The sequence below is a fragment of the Aythya ferina genome (assembly GCF_964211825.1).
Source record: "Aythya ferina genome assembly, chromosome: 11".
NCBI classification, from domain to species: domain Eukaryota; kingdom Metazoa; phylum Chordata; class Aves; order Anseriformes; family Anatidae; genus Aythya; species Aythya ferina.
This window is the reverse complement of record NC_140307.1, coordinates 13,037,938-13,059,017: the sequence shown is the minus strand read 5'-3', so window position 1 is coordinate 13,059,017 and position 21,080 is coordinate 13,037,938. Positions and strand designations below refer to the sequence as shown.

The following is a 21,080-nucleotide window of genomic DNA, read 5'->3' as shown; positions in this document are numbered from 1 at the left end:
GAGATGCATCACTTAAGGATTAAAATGCTGGGAGGTGGGAAGCAAAACAGGCCAGGGCCAGAAGCTGCTGTGGATGGAGAGGCTGGGCACCAGTGAATGCTGTGTGTGCAGTGGGGCCAGTCAGAATACACACACCGTGCTGGGTTCAGATAACTGACACTGAGTGGCTGCTGCTTTCACACTGTCAAAAATATCCCGGTTTGTCCTTGAACCCAAGAAATGCAACTGCAGTTGCCTAGCACAGGTGTGGATGACTGCCCTTCCTCAGAGCCCTGGTAGGAGCTGCAGCACTTCTACTAACCTGATATTGCAAGGGTCTTTACAGAGTAAATTGCTTTCATTGCTTTATCTGTAGCTGGGATTTAAACCAGTGGGTAAAACCAGGTTCAGGGTAACCTGCTCCTTCCAGCTGAGTCTGAGCTGCCCCTGTGTACCTGTTCTTTCAAGGTGGAAGGTCCAGCCTGGGTGTCTGTGACTGAGTGAATGTTTTGAGCAGTTTTCTGATGGCTCCGTGTCCCAAAGCGTGCTCTCAGAGGTGGGATGCTCTGCTCCCCCAGGATGGAAGGACCTTCTTCCTAGGGTTGGGAGGAGGCTGAATGCACTGCCCAGAGCTGCAAAAGCCCATTTGTGTGTGTAATGCTGCCAGATCTTTCTCTCACCCTCACTTTGTCCTGCTCTGGACTGGGCCCAGTGCTCCATTTTACAGCTGCAGCATCCCTCAGCATCATGCCACAGCACTGGGACTGTGTTGTGGCTGCAGTATAACAAACACAGGGTAGCACAGCGATGCTGTTCCTTCACCCTGCCCCCTGTACAGCTTGTCAGGGCAGCCTGCTGCCGGGTGCTGCTGGCATCCTCCTCTCCGAGCCCTGCTGTTGGCAAACCAATCTCCATCCTGCTACCTCCAGGATTTTCTCCTTCTCGTTCTCATTTCCCTGGGTTTCTTCAGGAGAATTTCAGCCAAGTCTGTTGTTGCTGGAAGGGCTGCCATGTTCAGAGCTGTGATCTCCCCACCCCACCTGCTCCGAGCTCCCTGTGTCACAGGCACAGCCTCCCTTGCTGTGTGCTTTCAGCTCCAGGACACACAGCAGAAGTACTGCACAGGTTAGTGGTGGGCAAGGTGATCTCTAAAGGCATCTGTGTTGTTGAGATAGTGCTTATCTGCTGGGAGAGAGGGAAGCAGCGAGCAGGCCTGACCTCCAGAGCACAAATGAGACTAAAACCTCATGGCTGAATCTCTCATCTGATCTACCAGATCTCCCTCCACCTATAAAAACACATGAAAAATCAGTAAATATGACAGCAAGGCACTAGAAAATGCTCAGATGAAAGGCGTGGTAGTAATGGAGAGCAGTAAGAGGGGAGCGTGGTACTGGCAGCCCTGAAGGATGCTCTAAATTGGGTCCTGCGTGATGCTGAGCCACTGCCGCAGCATATGGCAACCAGTGTGGGTTGTAAAGTCTGAGCCCCTCGCCGGGTGCCTACTGCCACCCAAAATGGCTCAGAGCCATCTGCTGTGCCTACCCCTCCTCCCACCTCCTGCTGTAGTCGTGGCCTGAGCATGTATTTCCTGCTCAGAGCCTTCGTAAGGCGATTGCGTCCTTCTCTTAGGGCGCAGGAGAGCTTGGGAAGCTGTAAAACCAAGTGTTTCATGTGAGCCTTCATGTCAGCAGCATGTTAACGTGTTGGAAATGTTACAGCTGCTTCCTGCCTCCCTCATTTCTTTGGTCCCTCCTGAAAGGTGTCAGGGGTGCTGAAAAGTAGCAGTCCTGAGAGTTTGTGTCCAGGCTGAAATGCCTTGAAACGACGGACAGCAAATGTTTGTTTAAAATTCCTTCTACCTAATCTTCACAGATGCTAGTAAGATAAGATTTTTGCAGGGTTACTCAGCAACGAAAAAATATTTGGGTCAAGTTGAGCTGTTTACATTCATCGTGGTTTATCCATCTTGTGGGGAATGAAACAGTTTCTGAAGTTTTTCCCCTTCATTTTATTTTTATCTCTGTGCTTTGTATAAAAGTCTTCCGTGTGAATCATGGATATTATCATTCCAGTCATGATGAAGGCCTTGTGACATCTCCTCGCTGTGGTGGTACATCAGGATGAGTAAGCTGGTTTGGTGCAGTGTAGCCCAGCTCGGTGTCTCTGTGCTGCGCTTCTGTGGCTTTCTGGTTCTGAGCACGGTGGCCCCAGTTTGTGAACTGCTGATGGAAATAGCAGTAAGTTTAAGCGCTGTCTCCTAATGAGATGCCCGGTAGCCCCAGGTTTCACACGTGGTTCTCCAGTCTGCATGTGAAAATCCTCTCCGGAGAGCAGACCGGCTCTCCACACTCACATTATGCTTTCATGAACTCGTTCTCTTTCTGTGCCTAAGCGAAGGTGCAAATAACAAAATGACTTTCAAAAGTCAGTTTCTGCGTTGTATGATCGTGAAGTCCTGATATAGAGTTGGGGAAGATTGGCTGTGCTGGTCGTGTGAGAAGCTGAGGTGGGCACTATGTGGGGGCTGAGTCCTTAGAAAGAAACAGCCCTACTTGGCTGGTGATCATCCTACAGCTCCAGAGGAACATCCTGTGCTTGCTTTCTGACTTGTGGCCTGTGCCCTGGGGACTTGATTGGCCTTGTTGAATTAAAATGGTGGGCTCTGGCAAGTTGGAAACGATCAGTCATGGTTGGAGGAGGCCATCCTGTCTGTCAGCCTGCAGTGCCCACCGGAGGGGGAAGCTGCCTGTCCCTGGGCCTCCCTGGAAGCAGAAAGCACAGAAAGCATCCTGAAGGCACTGGAGAGGGTGCTGCACCAGCTCCGAGGGCTGCCTGCGTAACCAAAGCCCTTACCTGTCACTAAAGCTGGTGGATGTTGCCCCAGCGCCTGGGGGGCTGCCTCGTGTGGGGCTCCCAGTGCTGCCGCGGGGCCTTGGCAAGGTGAGGACGGCTCCGAGCACCGCAGGCTGCCGCAGGAGGCGAGAAGCGTGCTGCAGGCACACGAATGAAAAGTAGGTCAGCGGTGGGGAGCAGGTCTCCGTGGGCATTGGCATGCTTGCATGTGTCTGGCAAAGTCAGGGAATGGAAAAAAGAAAACACTTTTTTTTTTTTTTTTTATTATCCTCTCCTTTCTCATGTGTGCTGTGGAAGGAAGGAGGGGTCTGCAGGGACAGCAGGCCAGATTCTTCTCTGGAGCAAATCTTTGTAGCTCTGCTGATTTAGTTGGCACTTCCCTGATTAATACCAGTTGAGAAACCAGGCTGGAGTGTTTTGTATGCTTGTAAATAATTGAAGACCATGTGAACACAATGATGTAAGAGAGGATGAGAATAAAGCAGAGACTCCAAAAAAAAAAAAAAGGGGGGGGGGGGGCTGCGATGAAGCTTTTATGTGGAAACACATTGGCGCCTTGGCTGCGAGGCACTATGGTCGGGTGTGAGGTTTTTCATCGTAATTACAAGAACGAGAGCTGGAGAGCTGTTGAAACTGCGAAAAATGGCAAGCGCGTGTCAGATGGGGAGAGGGAGGCTGCTGCCAGCTGTTTCCCCCTCCCTGCTGCCTGACAAGGTTTGATAAATATGCATTATTTTCTTTAATACTAAAAAAGAGGCCTGGTTCTGGGGAGGTGCTAAGCTGACAAACCTGGAGATGAAAGCCTTCATTATCCAGGGTGAAGTGGTGACAGCACAAGCCTCCCTGGTGTGCTGAGGGACCCAGTCAGTGCTGCACCAATTTGGCGAGCACCAGGAGATGCGACTTGTGGCCAAAATCGCTCCTTCTGAAAGATGGCTTTTGATGGCAGGGGCTGGTGTTTGTAGGTGGGGTTGTCCTGTCCTTCCCCCTAACCTGAGCATGCGTCAGGGGTCCTAAAAACATGTGAGGAGTGGGGCTGCTCCCACTATCTCTCCTGCTCGCCTGTGTAACATGGCTGACAGCTCCAGCTGCCACTTGCAGGGAGGTGCGAGGGTAGGAAATCATTTGATGTATTTCAACCTATCTACTTGTGTGACTTAGGGACAAGATTTGAGCTGAGCTGGTGCCCCGAGACCTGGCAGCTGCCCGTGGCCATCCTGGGGAGTGCAGACAGGGGACTGCTGATAGCTGGGCACAAGCTTCAAAGCCTGGAGGCTTCCCCGAAGCTCCTTCGGGAGGAGATGGATCTGTGAGACCTGGGAGTGGACCTGCGGGTCGTGCAGGAGGCTCCTACAGCTCATTGTTATGCATGAGCTGGTCACCGAGGAGAGGGGCTGTCCGTGTCCCATCTCCTCAGAAGCAGGGAAGAGCAAAATATGAATACTTGGAGGGACTTAATATTCCTTCCAGAGATTAATGCCCGAGTTCCGGAAAACTTCGGGTTTGGTTAGAGCCCGTGGGTGGTGGTTTTTTTCTCCATCATGGAAAGAAATTAATGTCCCTAATTTCTTGTCCACCTCCTGAGATGCTGAGCAGGACGGTGATGGAGGCAACTGTGAAGCCCCTGGAGCTGCCGCTGCTCTTTGTGCTGGTGAGCACAGAAGCTGGCTCTGCCTGCTTGCAGGAGCTGCTGCCATTTTGTGTCTCGTTTCAGTTCGGCTGTGGGGTGAATTGCTGTGCTTAGCCTCTTGGGGAGGCTTTATATTCGTTCTTCTCTTCTTTGTCCCTATCGTTAGTGTGAAAGAAAAGTCAGAAATGCCCATTTTGCTCTGGGTTTTGGACAATGCAACACTAGCTGCAGGTGCCCTCCATTTCTTGGACTGTGGGCATGGTTCAACACAAGTCATTTTTACCTGGGGCTTGGACTCTTCTTGCCGTAATATTTATCAGTGAGCTATTGGCTGCCCTGCAGATCCCTTCCTGCTGCAAGATGCTCTGTGTGCTGCCAGGTCTCGGCTCTGCCGGTCCCTGGTGGGGGCAGCCTGTGTGGCACAGGAATGGAGAGGCAGGAGGACGTGCTGGGTGGCAGACACAGCCCAGGATCACAGGGATGGATCTGAGGGGTGGCAGGAGCAGGAGGGCTGTGCCTCTGAGGGCAGAGCAGAGCCCCAGGCGGGGGCTCGCAGGGTTCTGCTGGGGGTGAAGGTTTGCCTGAGTTTTGGGGTGAGGTGGCAACACTGCCACTGCTGCACCCACCCTGTAACAAACCAGTGGGTATGGAGAACACCGTGTAAAACAGCAGTGCTGTCCCACGTGGGCAAATAGCAGGAATGCACATTTTGGGGAGCCCGCGGGAGGGGGCTCTGCTCCCCTCCCTCCCTGGGCAGAGGTGCTGTGTCTGAGCGCTTGCTTCAGGAAGAAAATGAGAACCGGTGGGGAAATGTCAACCAGCAATTGTTGGAGAACGTGATGCTGGAAAAATTTCAACTCTCACCCCACAAACTCATTCCAAAATATATATTAAAGGTTGCCCAGGGAACCTTAATACTTTCAGCAGCGTGACCTTGAGAATTGCCTACAGAGCAAGAAGCTTGCAGGCAGTCTCTGCTGCTGGCCACAAACGGTGCCTGCCCTGAGGAGCGCCCTTCATTCCTCACCTTGGTTTCACTTGAATGTGGCTGCTTTCGCCTGAGTTTCCACTGACACCAGGTTTGGTTCACGGACTTATTGCCCCTTGTGAGGGGTGGTCTGCTGAGGCACCTGCACAGCACTGAAATATGTTTGTTTCATAAGCATCCACCAGGGAAACTGAATTTCAAAACCATGCTAGCCCTGGGGGAGTACTCCTGAAAGGACATCTGAAGCAAACGTTGAGCTCTCTGAAAGGCTTTTTTTTTTTTTCTTTTTATTGCACTGGGACCTAGGGTGCAAAGCTGCCCATTGCAAGAGAGGCTGTGTTCCTGGGAAGGGAACAGTTAGTCCCTGGGCCAAAGGTTTGCAATCTCATTTAAATACATGAAAATGCAGTTGGGTAACTAAATCATCCCATACCATTCCTCAAACTGGCAAAGACTGGACTTCTTTCTAGGGACCGGAGCAAAGTAGCAGCAGCCTTTCTGCAACAGACATATGGGCATTAGGATGTTGCCTGTGGGGAGAGAGGAAAGCAGCAGAAAAAAATGCTAAAATAACAAGACAATCACAACTTGCAAACCCTTTGTCACATGTTTACATTCACCTCAAACTTCCCTGCGGCTTGCTGTGGACCGTGAGCTCCCATGGGACGCTCGTTGTGCTGTCACAGGCTCATTGAGCTGTCACTGGCCAGGGCTAGGGCTATGAGGTAGGAGCTGAGGATCTGGCAAGTGAATCCACACAGCCCATTGCTGGCCATAAAAGTGCCACGGGTGGCCAGAAGAGTCAGGGCTCTGTCTCCTTGTGCACCTGCTCACCTGGGCCGTGGCAGCCAGTAAGGCACAGCTCATGTGCTGGTGGAAAGGGTTGGAAGCTGCAGGAGGAAGGTAAAGCTGTTGCTGAAATAAGCCTGGAATGCTCAAGTGGTGCCTTTTTTCCTGCCCGAGTGTTTCATGGGCACTTGTAAGAGCACTATTTTTAAAAGTGAGATCTCTAATCTATTATTCATCCAGGAAAAATCATTTCAGAGTAAAATAAAATATTTCCTTTCCCAACATCATTCTTAATATACTCTCTTCTCCTTTCTCTCTCTCCCACCTTCCCTCCACCCTGCAGGGCTCTGGGGAATGGTATGTATGAAATTATTTTGTAAAATCCAATAAAAATTTTAATCAGGTCAACATCATTACCAGAGAGGAAAGTGATGGGGGGGGTGGGGAACAGGTGAAGTAAAAAGCAAGGTAAACATGCAGCTGTAGAAAAAGAGAGAGCTCTGTGCCTGGACTCCACGTGGTCCCTCCTCCCATCCCATCTCCACAGAGCGCTGTCTCGCTTTCATCCACGCATGCACCAAATGCGTGGCTGTTCACTGTCTTGCATGAAGCCTCAGCCTGTTGTGCACACCCCGCATCCTCATGCGCTGCAGAGTATGGAGATGCATCTTTGGTGATGCAGGCAAAACTCTGTTTGGCTAACAACCCTTAGGAGAATATCTGCCTCTGCTTGTGGCTCTTCTTCTGGTCTGTCCCAAATTGCCTCTAACCCTGAAGGTTTCCCCCTTACAGAGCCCTAGCCCCATATGTTCCAATATTGTCCCTACGCTGTGGTTACTAAAGCAGAGGGGCCTGCTAGTTACGTAGCAGCTCCTCTCTTTAATCCTCGTCTGTCTGATTACCATGGAGGGGAATAAAAAGCCCTGGCAACACATGGTCATGCTCGGAGGATTTGCATAGTATATTAAGGTTTGCTAAGATCTCATTCCTGTCCTGACATTTACAGAAACTGTGGCTGGTGAGGCTCCTTTCCATCTTCCCTCTTTCAGATTAAATGTGAACTTCTAAATCTGCCAGGAGGAGCGAGGGAAGGGCTGGGGAATGCAGCTGTCTCGCGCTGACCTCGCCTCATTACCGCCATCAGGACGGTGGAGCTGGGCCAGCAACAGGAGTGATGGATGTCCGTGCGGGTCAAAACCCCCATGGGAGGGGAGCCGGCGTGCCAGGCTCTGAAAGAAAGATGCTGTTGGCTCCGTGGGATTTGCAAAATCCTCCACAAATGAGGCAATTAACGCTTGGAATAATGTCACCACCACTTTTGTTGAGAGCGGGCGGGAGGGGCTGGCTGCCTGTTGCACCTTTCCATGCTGAGGTCGAGGCAGTGACTGGGGAAGGCAATGCCAGCTTGGGAGATGAGCACTGCTCTCGGGACCTGCTCCTCACAGTGGGAAAAGGAACCCCAAGAGAGATCCAGCAGCTGGTGGTGATGCTCATCTCTATGTGGATAGGACTTCTGTAGGGATTGCTGCTTCTCCTGGGGAAGCAGAGACCCATGAAGCAGCTGTGGGTCCTTGTGCTTTTTTTCCTGGGCTGGGACAGGGAGTTGGCAGGTTTGGTGTGTGCTGTAGTTCATCACCTCAAATATCTCCCTCACTTCCCTGCTACAGTCACGCTTTTCCTGCCATCCCGCAGCAGGTAGGGACAAGGCTGGAGGCTGTCACTTGGGCAGCAGCTGGGACTGGGCTCAGCTGCCCCGTTGATGCTGGAGCACCTCTGTGTGGTGGAGACCCACGTAGCTCCCAGGAGCATGTTAAAGGCTGGGAACACGCAGCTTGGCCCACGGGCTGGAGCCTCCCCTCTCTGCTGGCAGACGGGCTAAAATAGGAGTCGAAACGCTCAGTGCTCCTGGAAAGAAAAATAAACTCCCAGGCAAGTGCCAAGTGCAGCAACCATTTTGGCACGAGTACCATCCCGCAGGGAGGACAGTCTTGGGATCGATGGGAACATCCATAAGTGGAAGCAGCCCCAGCCCAGGTTATCTGCTCCCACAGCCCCTGGCAGCAGGCAGGCGCCGGCTGTGCGGCCAGAGGCACCCCGCCCATGGTGAGCTCCTCGCCTCCTCCCCACGATGTCTCTTTGCCACTCTCTGAGTGTAAGCACACGCACATCCTACAGCTCTGACGTTATTCTCCTCTGGTTGATGTGAAGGGACTCAAAAATGTCCATGTTAGGTTTTTTTGTATTTTGGGAGTCAGACAGAAAATCTCTACATGGTCAGTGATGAGCAGCTTATGGGAAACATGAACAACACTTCTAGGAATTCCTCTTATTGCTGCCTGTGTTTAAAATCTAAAGTTAGAAGGAGAAGGGGTGAAAAAAACACAGTTTGGTAGGCTGAGTTCCAGTCTGCGCAGCTCTCCCTGTATGGCTGCAGAGCTCGGAGCATACAAGTGGGCTCGGGCAGTCTGGCTGGGTGTAGATCTGATTTGGAGCAAGCTCCTGCTCCCCTGCCAAGAAGCTGCTGATCCTCTCGAAGGGATCAGTCATTGCTGGAGCCCAGGAAGAAGCGGCAACTGCACCCAGAGGCCAACCTGCCATGGGCATCGTGGCAGCCAGGGCTGCTGCTGTTTGCGGAGAGCACCCTGGGGATTTGCTCCTGGGCACCCTGATGGAGCTGGAGGACTCGGTGCCACCTGCAGCCCCTGCTGCTGTTCTGCTGCAGGCAGCCTGCCCGGCGTGGCAGCTGTGTCAACGTGGGTACTACGAGATCAGTGCCTGATGCTGGCCGCTGGGTGTTTTCTGTGAGCCCTGTGCTGCTGCCTGCAGGGCTCTGCCCAGCCAGGTCTGTTGGCAGGAGCCATGCCTGAGGCTGGGAAGGGAGAGCTGCAGCTCCCCATGATCGATGGCAAGAGGGACAGATTGCCCGAGCAGGGAATAAATCTTGTGGGCTGGGTGATATAACAAAGCACTTGACCTTTGCCCTGGTGGTTTATTTTGTAATCGGTGCCCAGCGATTGATTTATGGGATAATCAATCTCTCCCTCTCTCCCTTGCTCTGGCCTTGCCGCTCCCCGCACTGTGGTCCTTGCTTCTGAGCAATGACTCCAGGTTACAAATGGCACCCAGAGATGCGACCACATGCCCCTGCCCCCCACTCTCAGAGGGGGCTGCACTATTTACAGCCTTATCTGCCCCGTAAATATTTGTTAGGTAGCTCTCATCCCTCTTGCATGGGCAGCCCTCTCCGCCTTGCCTATCTGCAGTGCTCCTGCCCTGACAGTTGGCTTCCCAGCACCTCCGTTTTCAAGTCCTGCAACAAATAGTCCTGAATGAAAGGCTTTCGTGCCTCGTGGTGGATTTCCCTTACGTAAAGCGGGGCTGGGAGCACCCTTGCTCTCCCCAGGGATGCTCTGCAGCGGGAAGCTGTGGCTGGAGCAGGGGAGCTCGTGCAGTTCATCCCCAGGACATGCACATCTGCTGCATGCTCACAGCATGGCTGCAGAGCCCCAGGGCTTCAGGCAACCACGAGCTGCTCAGTAAGACACGAGGAACCTCCTCTCTGGTGACAATATGCAATTTTTCACCTTCCATTATTTCCCCTTCGTTCTCTTGCACTGGCTTGTGCCTTCCCCATCAGTGCTACTCTGCCTGACAGTTGGATGTGGATGGGGTCAGCTGAGGGGGAAAGGACCCTGGGTGCCGTGGGATGGGGCTAGCATGGGTAGAGGCTGCCTCCTCCTCTGCTGCTGGGTAAATCTGTTCTTGCTGGGCCCCAGTTCCCCTGTGCTCCCTGCCTGGGAGGCTGCCGGGAACCCTGCTGCTCTGCTAGCTGCTGTGTCACCACGGCTGCCCGAGCGATCGATAGAGACCTTGGAGGGATCTCATAAATGCGATACTATAAGGAGTGAGAAAAGAACAAGCGAGGGAGTTCAGCTGTGGCGGACAGCAGGTTCATCCGCTCAGAGAGAGCCCGAGGAAGGCGTTTAAGTGCCAGCTCCAGCTGGAGGCGAGCAAATGAGGAAAGGTCCGAATCTCACCAAGCTGTGCTAGGGGGGAGGCACCAGGGCAAGGCCCTAGGTTCCTGGGGGTTCTGGAAAATACTCCCCTGTTTTAGTAGCATTAAACCTGGGCCTGGATTTCTATCAGAGGCCCATCCTAGCAATGCCCTCTTACCAAGACCTAAGCATCTCCTACCCATCCGTCATGAGGATATGATATCATGCACCTTGCTGTGGGCAGCCGTGGTGAAATGGTGGCACCAGAGGTGCTGTCTGCTTTGATGGGGACCCACAGGATGGTCTGAGGGGAGAGAAATGACAGAAGGAAACTGCTCTGAGCAGGAGGCTGCCGGGCAGGTGGAGCCTGAACCCCACAGTGCATAGGGCACAACTCCATGGCAGGGGGATGCTGTATTTTTGGGGTGATACTGCGTGTGATATGGGGCTAGGTTGACCAGGCTTCGGTCCCAGAGGTCCTTCCATGTGCCAGCACCTCAGATCCTTTTCTTTCTTGTGGGGATTATTTCTTTACATCTATTCCAAACTTGCCCTTCTCTTATTTAAGGCCATTCCTTCCTGTAATACATCATCCTTGGTCAGCCTTAAAGGTTGGTGAACCCTGAGGGAAGAACGGAAAGAGTTATAACGTCTGAGGGACTAAAGGTTTGATTTGGATGCAACCACATTTATTCAGCAGCAAATTACATCTTCAATCAAAGCAATGCAAATCAGGCTCCCACTTCAGTCTATTTGTTTGGGCTTAGTGAGTGCAAGGGGATTCATTATTTCTTGTTTTTCCTTCCATCCCGCAAAGTCGCAGTGCGCATGTACGGAGTTGCACACTCGAGTCTGTAATAACCCTTTTTCCCCCCAAAGTGTTGTGCTGTAGGGAATAGGTATGGGATGGTCTCTGGACATGGGTAACCCCCGTGTCCCTCAGGAAAGCAGCGGGGAAGCAGAGGTTTCTGCCAAGGGTGGCACTGTGCAAGGGAGGCAAAGGGCACCTCGGAGCTGCAATTAGGGCTCGGTGAATAATTCAGGTTTTCAATGGGGTGTCTGAAGTAGAACAGCTGAAAACAAATATATCTGGGAGACTGATGGTGATCCCTTTCCCCTCTCACACACCCCGAGGACGAAACAACCCGTGAAAATCCATTTCATTTGTTTGGGGTCATTTCATTTTGCTTCTTTTCTGTGCGTGCTGGCTCATTTCTTGGGTGAAAAGTGTTTGGTTTCAAAAATGGTGAGGAAAAAGACTTTTTTTTTTTTCCTAAAGTTCACGTCTGACTTTGACCCGTATGTCTCTGTATGTCTTCCTGATACGACAAAGCCTGAGTTCTGGGGGAGAGGGAGGAAGGTAAATCTCTTTTATGAACAACTTCTTCCACCTTAAGCCCAGTCTACCCTGGATGTCTGCACATCAGTCTGTACCTGATGCTGCTAGGAAGCCGTTGTGAGCCCTTCTACTGCACCCCGTGCCCTACAAGAGGGTTGGGGACCCATCCATGCACCACATCATGCCATGGACAGAGCTGTCCTGTGCTGCAGCCATACTTATTTGGAGCATGCAGGCTCCCAGCATGCAGGGCAGCAGCGTGGCCCAGACATGAAAGCAGCAGTCTTGATTTCCCCCAGGCAGAGGGAAGCTTCTTCCCTTGTCCTCATCCTTTGTTTCGGGAATGGCTGTGACAGTACTTGCTGAGGAGAACTCACTTGTGAGCTTTTGCCTTTCATCTGCTCCAACGTGGCAAAGCAGCGGGGAGGTGAGCGGGTGCACACCACATCCTGCAGCGCTCCTCTGCTGCCCTTTGCACACCGAGGCCCTGATCCTGCACAGGCTTGGACATGAACTCAATTTTGTGCACTGCCAAGTTCAGTAAAACTTGCCCAGTAAAGCTCACGAGGTCTTTGCGAGGTCTGAACTTAATGGCTGTGAGCACCGGTCACTGGGCACCTTCCTCTTTGCCAGGCACTTTGCTCACTTTAAGCCCAAATTTCTCTCTGTCCTAAGCAGCCCAGGAGTTGTTTCACTTAACTTTTATAAATTCTCAGCCCTGTAAATATTTCATTGTAACACTGAAGTTACGGACAGTGTTGTACTGAGGAAATTGAGTCCTCGTTATCTCAGGCTGCTCCGTTTGCTGCTGCCCACATTGCTTTCTGGAGGCCAGGCCCCTTCCTGGTGGGTGGCTGCTGCTGGGGCTGGGATTTCTGAGCTGGTGTTCAGGGTTTGCCCCCGATGCCTCTCACATGGTCGGCTCACGGGAGGCTTGGCTGACCTTGCGAGCCCTGCAGTCACTTTTTGCTTGCTCCATGACTCCCTGCCTCTTTCCCCTTACATCCTTCTCCTTCCCCTTGGCTCTTCCCTTCACGGAAAGGACAACTTTTCTTCCCTTCTACCTTGTACCCCCTCAGCTCTCCCCACCCCATTTCTTCCCTCAGCTATATGAATCTGCCCAGCTCTGCCCCCCTGCCTCCAGCACAGGCCTGGCCCCCTGCCCCACGCTTCCCGCTGCTGGTAAGCTCTCCAGGGCAGCAGCCCCAAACGGGCAGAGTATTTCTCTCCTCCCCGTGTCCTGTCCCATTGGCCTCTTGGAGACCTGTCCTCCCTTGGCAGCCCACGTTGTCTCTCCTGCTTTTCTGCCTACCGATTCCCTTGCCGTGCCTGTCTGAAGAGCCTCACCGTCACACCATTAGACACTTGGGCTCAGGAAGGGCTCCCCAGAGCCCACGCTCAGATGCCTTCACCATCCTCCTCCTCCCGTTCTGCAGTCGAGGATCTCTTTCCATGCTCGGTGGGGGTACCGAGGGTTGCCCTGGGCCCATCTTGGTGGTGCCTTTGGCCCGCCTGCCTCGGGTTGCCAGGGGACTGCTGGAGCTCCTCCGCGGTGTCATCGTCTCACGGCTCGCTTCCTGCCACGTCCTTTTCTCCGCTCTTGACAAATGCAATCTTCTCCCACTTCTGCTTGTTTAGAGCTCTGCCGTGAGGATCATTTTCCTCGCCTGTTATTTTTCTCGTTTCACCCATGCTTTCCTCGCTGTTGCTGGTTCGTGCTGGCAAGCAGCAGCTACCTGTCCCTGCTCTCTGGGCCGTTCACAGCTCCCCCCGTTAACCCCAAAGCCCCTCTCCACACACGGTGTCTCGCCGCTGCTGACAGCCAGCGCTCGCTGTGTCTTCAGGCGTGCAGCTCCTGGAGACACCCTGCGAGAGATGGCTGTCCCGCTGCTGTGCTTTTATGTCAATTCCAGCTGAATTTGGCAGGCAGGGTGGGGATGTGCCTGGGTGCCGGACAAGTTCCTTCTCCAGCAGCCCCGCAGAGAGGCCGGCTTTGCCCCAGCGTGGTGCCAACATGGGCCTGCTCCATCACACCTGGCCTCCTTCCTGGCCTGGGGACCTTCCTGCCCCGATTCTGGACAGCCTCAAGCCCCGCTAAGGGTGAGGGACACATGGGACACAATTTGCTGTTGCAGACACACTCTACCTCCTGGGCTAATCCAGGGCCCAGCTGGGGGTGCGGTGCCCAGGTGGAGCACATGGGTCCCGGTCCACACCACGAGTGCAAGAGGGAGATAAAAACGCAACAACGCCTTCCCCCACCCTTGTGGATTTTTCCCCCATGTTTTATCAGCATTCATTTTTATTTATGTGAGGTTAAAGTCAGTCCAATTTGGAAATCAGCTTGTCTGAGGAGCTCCCCTCAGATCTTATTAGCCTCACGTAGCATTTCTATTCATTTTTGCTAATACCATTCACCAGGCTGGCTGCGGTGGTGGTAACCCTCTCTGTGCCAGTCCATGGTGGCCATGAGCCCGGTGGCTGTGGGGCAGTGGTGGGAGCAGCAGGATCTGTCCATGCAGCTCCCGGCTTTCCCACTTCTTCCAGCAGTGGGGAGGGGGCACTTGCTGGCATCCCCCTCCCCGTAGCCCCCCTCGCTGTGCCCAGCATCCCCTCTGCACCTCTTGCTGTGGGCACGGAGGGCATCTCTACCTGCCTGCGCTGGAAACCAGTGGCTGCTTTGGGCAGAGAAAGGTTAAGAAATGACGGGGCTCTCCTTGTAATTAGAGAAATTCCTGGAAGAAGATGAAAAAAAATCCATTGAGGGCTTTTAAATGAGAGATAGGATGCCTGAGTCAGGAAGTCCTTCAGCCGCAGATTGCTGGCGGCTGGAAGCGCGTCCTGGGGCGGTATCAGCGCACGCTTGGCCTGCCTTCACACCCGTCCCCTGGCACTGGCTGCTGGTCCCCACCAGTGAGGATATTGCCAGGGTGAGCCTTCAACTGGGAGCTGCCAGGCTCCGTTCCCTTCCACAGGTGTTGTTTCAGGAAGCCCAGCCCGCAGCACCCAGCGGAGGGGTCGGCAGTCGGCCCCAGGGGGAGAGGTGGTGGCCACCAGCTGGACATGCCCCTCTGTGCCATCAGCACAGCGAGCAGCTCCCGAAGTGCCCGGCACACGGTCACGGCCACCCCGCCTCTCCCCTCCCTTTGATTATTTATTGGAGTGGTTTGATGCCGGGTGACGGTAATTAAAAGAAGAAAAATACACACAATAAAATGATTTCTAAAACGGCAACGTGCTGGATGCAGCGAAGCAAGGAATGTATTAAATATTTATTGCCACTGGTCTGCTGGGGGGAAAAAATAGAATTATTTAGCCAGGGAAAAATATTTTAATTATTTAATTTGAGAGGAAGCCTCCCCCACAGCCCTCCTTAGTACTGAGCCCCAGACAAATGTCAGCACAATGTAAGGTTTGATGAAAATCTGAATGGGACAAAGGCCTGGAGATTGAAACATGGGATGAGGAGCTGTGCGGTTGCTGTCTGAGCCCGAGGTGCTCCTGGCTTGGCACAGTGGGTCCATCTGTGGGATCCTGCATCTCACAGGGGTCCCTTTGCCTCTTGGGGGTTCGGGGCTGCAGCAGTGCAATGCCGTGAGTCCTCCTCTGGCAAGGTGGTGGAGGAGAGAGGGAATCGTGGTGGTGCAAAGGGGCTTTTCCTCTGTTAGCCCATCCTGTTGCAGCTGTAGGGCTTTGTCCAGGAAGGGATCCAGGTGAGGGATCCCAGGATCACAGGGATCACAGGAGCTTAAGGGATGCTCTGTTTGTGGTCTATGGCCTGGCGAGAAAGCTGAGCTATGCAGGAGGTACTTTTCACCTTGGAAGAAGATCTGTGACACCTAAAGACATCAGAAGTTGGTAGAAGGGTGCGGTGTTTCAGGAGCAGTTTTTTTCCATATTTTTTTGGCAGCAGTTACCCAGGGCTCTGCTTCACCTGTGGGAGCCTGGGCTGCGTCGAGGACTTGCTGTGTGCATCGATACCTGTGGGAGATGGCAGCACGTTACCACAGCCCTGTCTGCAGCTGCACCTCTGGGTGTGCGGGTTGCTCTGAAGAGCTCTGCTGGGCTCACCCAGGTCAGCCCCAGGGCTGCCTGAGCCCCGTGTCTCGTGGCACTATGCCCTGCAGCAGCATCCTGAGATGCTGAGAGCCTCTGCACTGCACTGGGGCAGGCGTCCCTGGCGGCTGGGGCTGAGGATCCTCCAGCCACGTACCAAAGATGCAGCCGAAGCGTGGGGTCTGGCAGCGGCTGATTGTTTTCTGCCAGAGGAGGGGCTGCGATTTTTTCCCCCGTGTCTCCGGATTGACAGTCTCTCATTATTAGCCCCCTGGAAGCAGGCGCTTTGACTGAAAGAGCCATCCCAGCCTGCGCTGTAACAATCAAAGCGGCTCAAGAATAAACATGGCTTGGCAAAAATAAACACAAATTGCAATGCTTGCTGTGAACAGCGATATCCAAGGGAGCAAACATCAAATGAAGGATTATCCCTGTTTGCAAGGAAGCTCTTCTAGCAAGAGATTGAATAAGGACCAGCTGCAGCCCACAGCAAAGGGGGCTACCAGGAGAACCTGCTCGTGCCATCAGGAGCTCTCCTCTTTGAAGCTCGCCTGGTCTCCTGTAGGCAGTGTCTGGTTCTGCTTTACATGCTCTGTTGGCTGCTCAAGCCCCTGAGCTCTTCGCAGCTCCCTTCAGCTTGCAGCCAAAAAAAAGATAATAATACACAAGGAGAGGAACTGTGTAGGAGGGAGTAGAGAGCCTGGGGAGAGCCTTCCCCGAGGCTGGCAGAGAGGAGTATTTGGGCCAGGTATGGGACCAGGCTGGGGTGGCTGCCAGCAGAAATGCTGGGCTCCTACACGAGCTGAAGGAAGGCCACATCATCCAAGTCCCGTGGGAAGTCTTGGGGTAAAAGCCCCAAAGGCAGCTCTCAAGCAGCGGCTGTCCCCTTGCTGCCATGGGGAGCGAGCACGAGCAAGCCTCCTCCCCAAAGCCTTGTGGAGAGGGAGCCCGCTTGACATAAATCAGACCGGGAGGCGCAGAGGTTCCATAAACAAGCTTATTTTCTGAAGCCAGGTCCCATTATGTTATCTGTCACTTTATTGGGGTTTCTGAGCCATTTATTTTTATGTATATACATCGGAGCTGGTGAGCCGGCGTTGGCCTGAGTATAAAGCTGACAAGACACGGTAGCGGCGTGTGAAACCTGTCAGCAAAGCAGCCGCCTGTGAAATGAACACAAGAGCCGGCTCCGAGGCTTTTATTTACGGGGATCTTGGACAACACGTGCTGGAGCGGGGCGTCCTGGCACCCCCATGGTGCCGACCTGCTGCCAGCGGGCTCGAGCATGGGCTCAAGGCAGCTGGAAGTGAGATTTTCTTCCTAAGGAGCATCTCAAGGTGTGGAAAAAACTTTTGGCCAGCATAACCCACGTAAAGAGGCACATTTTCTTGGTATGGAAGGGAATGAAAAGAGTTTTTAAACACCTTGCTTTCCACTGTTGATCTTGGTTCTCTTCATTTTTATGCTTTGGTTTTCCTTCTTGTGTCTTTAAGGTAGAGTCAGTAGAAGAATTTGGTCTGAAATGGGAAAATCAGAGTCTCTCCTGTCTGAAAAATGCAGGGCTTTTAAATGCTTTTGAAACTTCTTTCCCCCCCCCCCCCACCCCCCCCCGGTTATTTTACCCCCAAAGCAACATTTTGTCAAACTCGATAGTCTTTACAGAAGCCCAAATGAATAATAGTTTCTGTCATATTCCAGGGGGAAAATATTTCGATCAGCATTTTTTCCCCTTAGTTGCAGCAAACATTTAGGATGCTAGATAGTTTCATGGGTCATTGAAAGCCCTAACGAGTTGTGTCTGTTGTTATCAGAGTGACGGTACAAACACAGCCCCTGCGTTGACGCTGTGCTGACCTCTCTGTATTCCTCTGTTGTAGCTCAGAGCGGATGTTGCTGTCGTGGTCTCATCCTTTGGTGGGAGAAAAACACCTCTGCTGCTGGGAAAAGGCCTCCTGGAGCCTGTGACTGGCCATGCTGCATGTCGAGGTTGGTGCTCCCTGGCTACTCTTTCCAAACTGTGAGCCCGGATGAATGCATTTGGGCATCCTGCACCTGTCCTTTCCATCTCATTGACACCCTGGCTGAGCCTGGCACATGGTATTTTCGTGGTAGAGAGCAGCGTGGCGACGTGCCACCCCAGCCCGGGCTGCCTTTCAACGACCGGAGATGAATTTTATGGCTTGCACTTGGCAGGGGAAGGGGTCAGCAGAAAATGCTGTGCTGCGTGCCAGCTCCACTGCTGGAAGGAAAGCAGGGCCATGCAGGGCTGGTCCTGCATGAGGCTGTCTCTGACGTGTAAACCCTTTCTTCTGCACGCTCTGGCAGCAGAGCTGCTTTCCCCAAGCACCCCACTGGTGTTGGAGCATTCTTTGTGCTGAGGCTGCTGCCAAAGTGTGGTTCTGCCCAGGTCGAAAGCCACGCAGCCACGTGCAGCTAGACTTGGGAAGAGTGCAGGAGCTAGAAAACAGGTTGGAACCAGCTATTTTGGGACACATCTGTGTGTGGGGGTGGATGTGCTGTTTGACAGGAGTAAGAACTAGCAGTTTAATCCAGACTCCCACCCTGCCTTCATGCTTCATGAGCAATAGCAATGTGTCATCTTCCCAGAGCCATTCAAGAAAACTCATCCGGAGCAGCTGCGTGCCTCGTGGGTGCCCCTGGAGAGCTGGAGGCCATGGACTAGGTGGCATTTTTTGCCCTGAAAGCAGCAAGCCCTGACCCATCAGTAGGAAGTTTTCCTATGCTGTTCTGCTGCCGGCTTGAAAGCGAGTGGTATTAAATTAATCCTCAGCTTTCTTTCTGCTTTGGGTGAGGGACACGTTTCCTTCCCTGGCTTGTCTCACAAGCTCTTTCCCCAGCACATCCCGTGTCAGCCTGCTGCAGGAAGGGCCGTTCCTCCCTTCTCTCCCAGGAGTGCAAGCAGGCAGCTCTGCCTGATTGATCAGCTGCCTTCCAGCCTGGATCATTCCTCTGCAGGTCTGTCTCTCACCTGCCTGGGCACTGCTAAATCTTCCTTGGAAGGAACAGCTATTTGTCAAGTAAAATCGGAAGGTTTGAGCCTCACGTTCCCCAAGGCCACTTAGCAGGGCTCTGCCTGTCTCTGGACACCTGTTTTTTGCAGCAGAGTGGTACAAGTGACAATTAAGGCTGTGAAGCTTCTCTGGAAAGAGAGCTGCCTTCATCCTGCTCGATGTCGGTGCCGCTGCCATGAGCTCTCGTGGTGAGCACTGAATGCGTTTTGCCCCCACCCCTACAGCCTGGAAAGCTGCAACATGCCCCAGGTTTGCCCTCTGTGGAGCGACGTCTGTGGTCCACATGCTGTCACCTCCTTCCTTTGTGCTGCTCTGCACCAAGCCGCTTATTGACTAGGAGCATAATTGTGCTGCATCATGTCTAATTGGTTTGCTCTGTCGCTCTCCATTTGCTTTCTCCGTCTGCACCCTCCCCGCTCTCTCCCTGAATGCACGGAGCTGTGAGCGTGAGCGGGGCACGAGGCCACCGTCCTGATTGCTGGAGGAAAAAAAAAAAGAAAAAAAAAAGGCACCCGACTTCCTCCTTTCTTCTCCTAAATTCAAATGACAAGAAACAGAGGAAAACAATTTTGCAAACCCTTGGCGGAGGGCCAGCTCTGATAAAGAGCCGTAATTAATCTCCCCAGCTTTATTAGAATATCATTACAATTAACTCAGCAATCTTGTGTTGATCAAAGCCATTGTTCCCCGCAGAGCAGAGGAAGCCAGTGGTGAGTGTGTGAGCCTGGGCTGTGCCGTGGATGCAAGCACCTAGAGCTGGCTCCTTGCTGCCAGCTGAGCTGGCAGCACCAGCACCGGTGGAGGTGGCCCACAGTGTGGCCCCCGTGTCCTGCCACTTGCAGCTCTGATTTTTTTCAGCAGCTCTTTTCTTGGTGAGCTTACACAGCCTAGATCCCTCACGGGCACTGGGCGTGTTCCCGATGTAGATGCTTTTGGGTCCAGCCTTTTCAGCAGTGGGTTTACGCCTTTGTGCGTGCTCACACGGAGCTTCTCGTGCCTGCTTCCTCGTCTCAGCTGGCGACACGGCTGCTGCTGCAGTAATCCAGCCAACAGCAGCAGAACGGTAAAGACACCAGGGGAAACATTTGTGGAAGCCACATTGTAAAGAAAGGAGAGTTGTCAAAATGAAGCTTCATGAGCTCTCCAGTTAAATAGCCCGAGATGTGTGCTATAGAAAAGCAAGGAAAATGAGCACTGTTAAACTACCCCTTTCCTCCTTTCCAAACTGTTCTCTTAATATCGGGTATTTATCTGTAATTTAAGCCTGTGATTAGTTTTATCAAAAAGATAGTTCTGAGGCAGAGATCTTAGCAATGATGAGGCGTGTGTTTGAAGACAAGCACAGCCACACTTGCACTGCAGGATGAAGATGTAGCTGCTGGCTTCCCCGAGCATCCATCTGTGGGGGCCCTGTGCCAGAAGGAATCTCTGGGTTGCACACACCTCAAAACATGCTCCAGTCTTCCAGGGCACTTCTCTGCACCCTGTGAAGGTGCTGGGTCCTCTCAGATGCAGGTCATGGGGTCAGACAGTTTGTTCACCTGGGGTGATCTGACACCTGGGGCTCTGACAAAGCTTTCTGGCTCACTGGCAGCTCTGGGTGCAGGGATCTGCAGGCACCTGGGACACGAAGATATTTTACAGTTTTGCCTCAAGAGCAACCCATCGGGCTCGCTGCAGAGCGGGGTGAAGAGCCTGCGGCTTCTTTCTGATCTGCTCCTGCCTCTTTCTGCCTGGTAGCAGCTCTCTGCCAGGCTGGAGCCATGCCCAGGAGCTCTCTTCGTGCGGAACCAAGGAGGAGGTTTGTTTGCTCCAAGGCACACAGCCTGGCGCTGCCCAACGTAAGAGCAGGATTGCACAGGTGGAGGTGTTATCCCTAGGAGGGTTGTTAGGGTTGTTCTGTATTGCCTGGGCCTTCCCTCTGCCGCGGGCACCTGGATTTAGGGTGATCAGGGCTGGATTAGGAAAAATAAAATAAAATTAAAAAAATAAAAAGCCATGAAGGCCACGAAACCTCTGATGGCAAGGGTTGTGTTTTCACGTATAGGTCCTTTGCTGGTCTGTCCCTATGCTGAGAACTTGTCCTTTCCCACTTTGTCTGCCAGCGCCCCTCACCATGGGTGGTGGCAAGAGGGGTGGGCTGGGAACAGGAGGAGATGCTCAGCACCAACTTGGGGCCCATCGAGAAGTCATTGCTGATTCCAGGAGGACACAGTGTATGCCTCGGCTGGGCCCAGAGAGAGCAGGAGTTGGGGAGGCTTTTTTGTAGGGATGAAAGCAATCCCTCTGCGTGCTCCATGCTGCCTCCCCCAAGGAGGTAACAGACAGCAGGGCGGCTGGGGGCGTTGCTCAGGTGTCTGAGCGAGGCGCAGGGGCTGAGTGTCAGCTTGTTATTAAATATCAGCACCGAGTGACA

General features: G+C 53.1%; 1 long non-coding RNA gene across 12 annotated transcripts in view; it reads left to right on the top strand.

Annotated features, from left to right (window-relative positions):
• LOC311442948 overlaps nt 1-21,080 on the top strand; it is a 113,027-nt gene that overhangs the window by 85,795 nt on the left and 6,152 nt on the right. For 3 of the 12 annotated variants that reach the window (XR_014696958.1, XR_014696959.1, XR_014696960.1), the window contains one exon: nt 17,510-17,618. This is a non-coding gene — a long non-coding RNA (uncharacterized lncRNA). Of the gene's footprint in view, nt 1-3,996; nt 4,685-7,248; nt 8,563-17,509; nt 19,176-21,080 lie in introns of those variants that run through there. The other 9 variants (XR_014696963.1, XR_014696965.1, XR_014696966.1 and 6 more) reach the window with 4 other exon arrangements.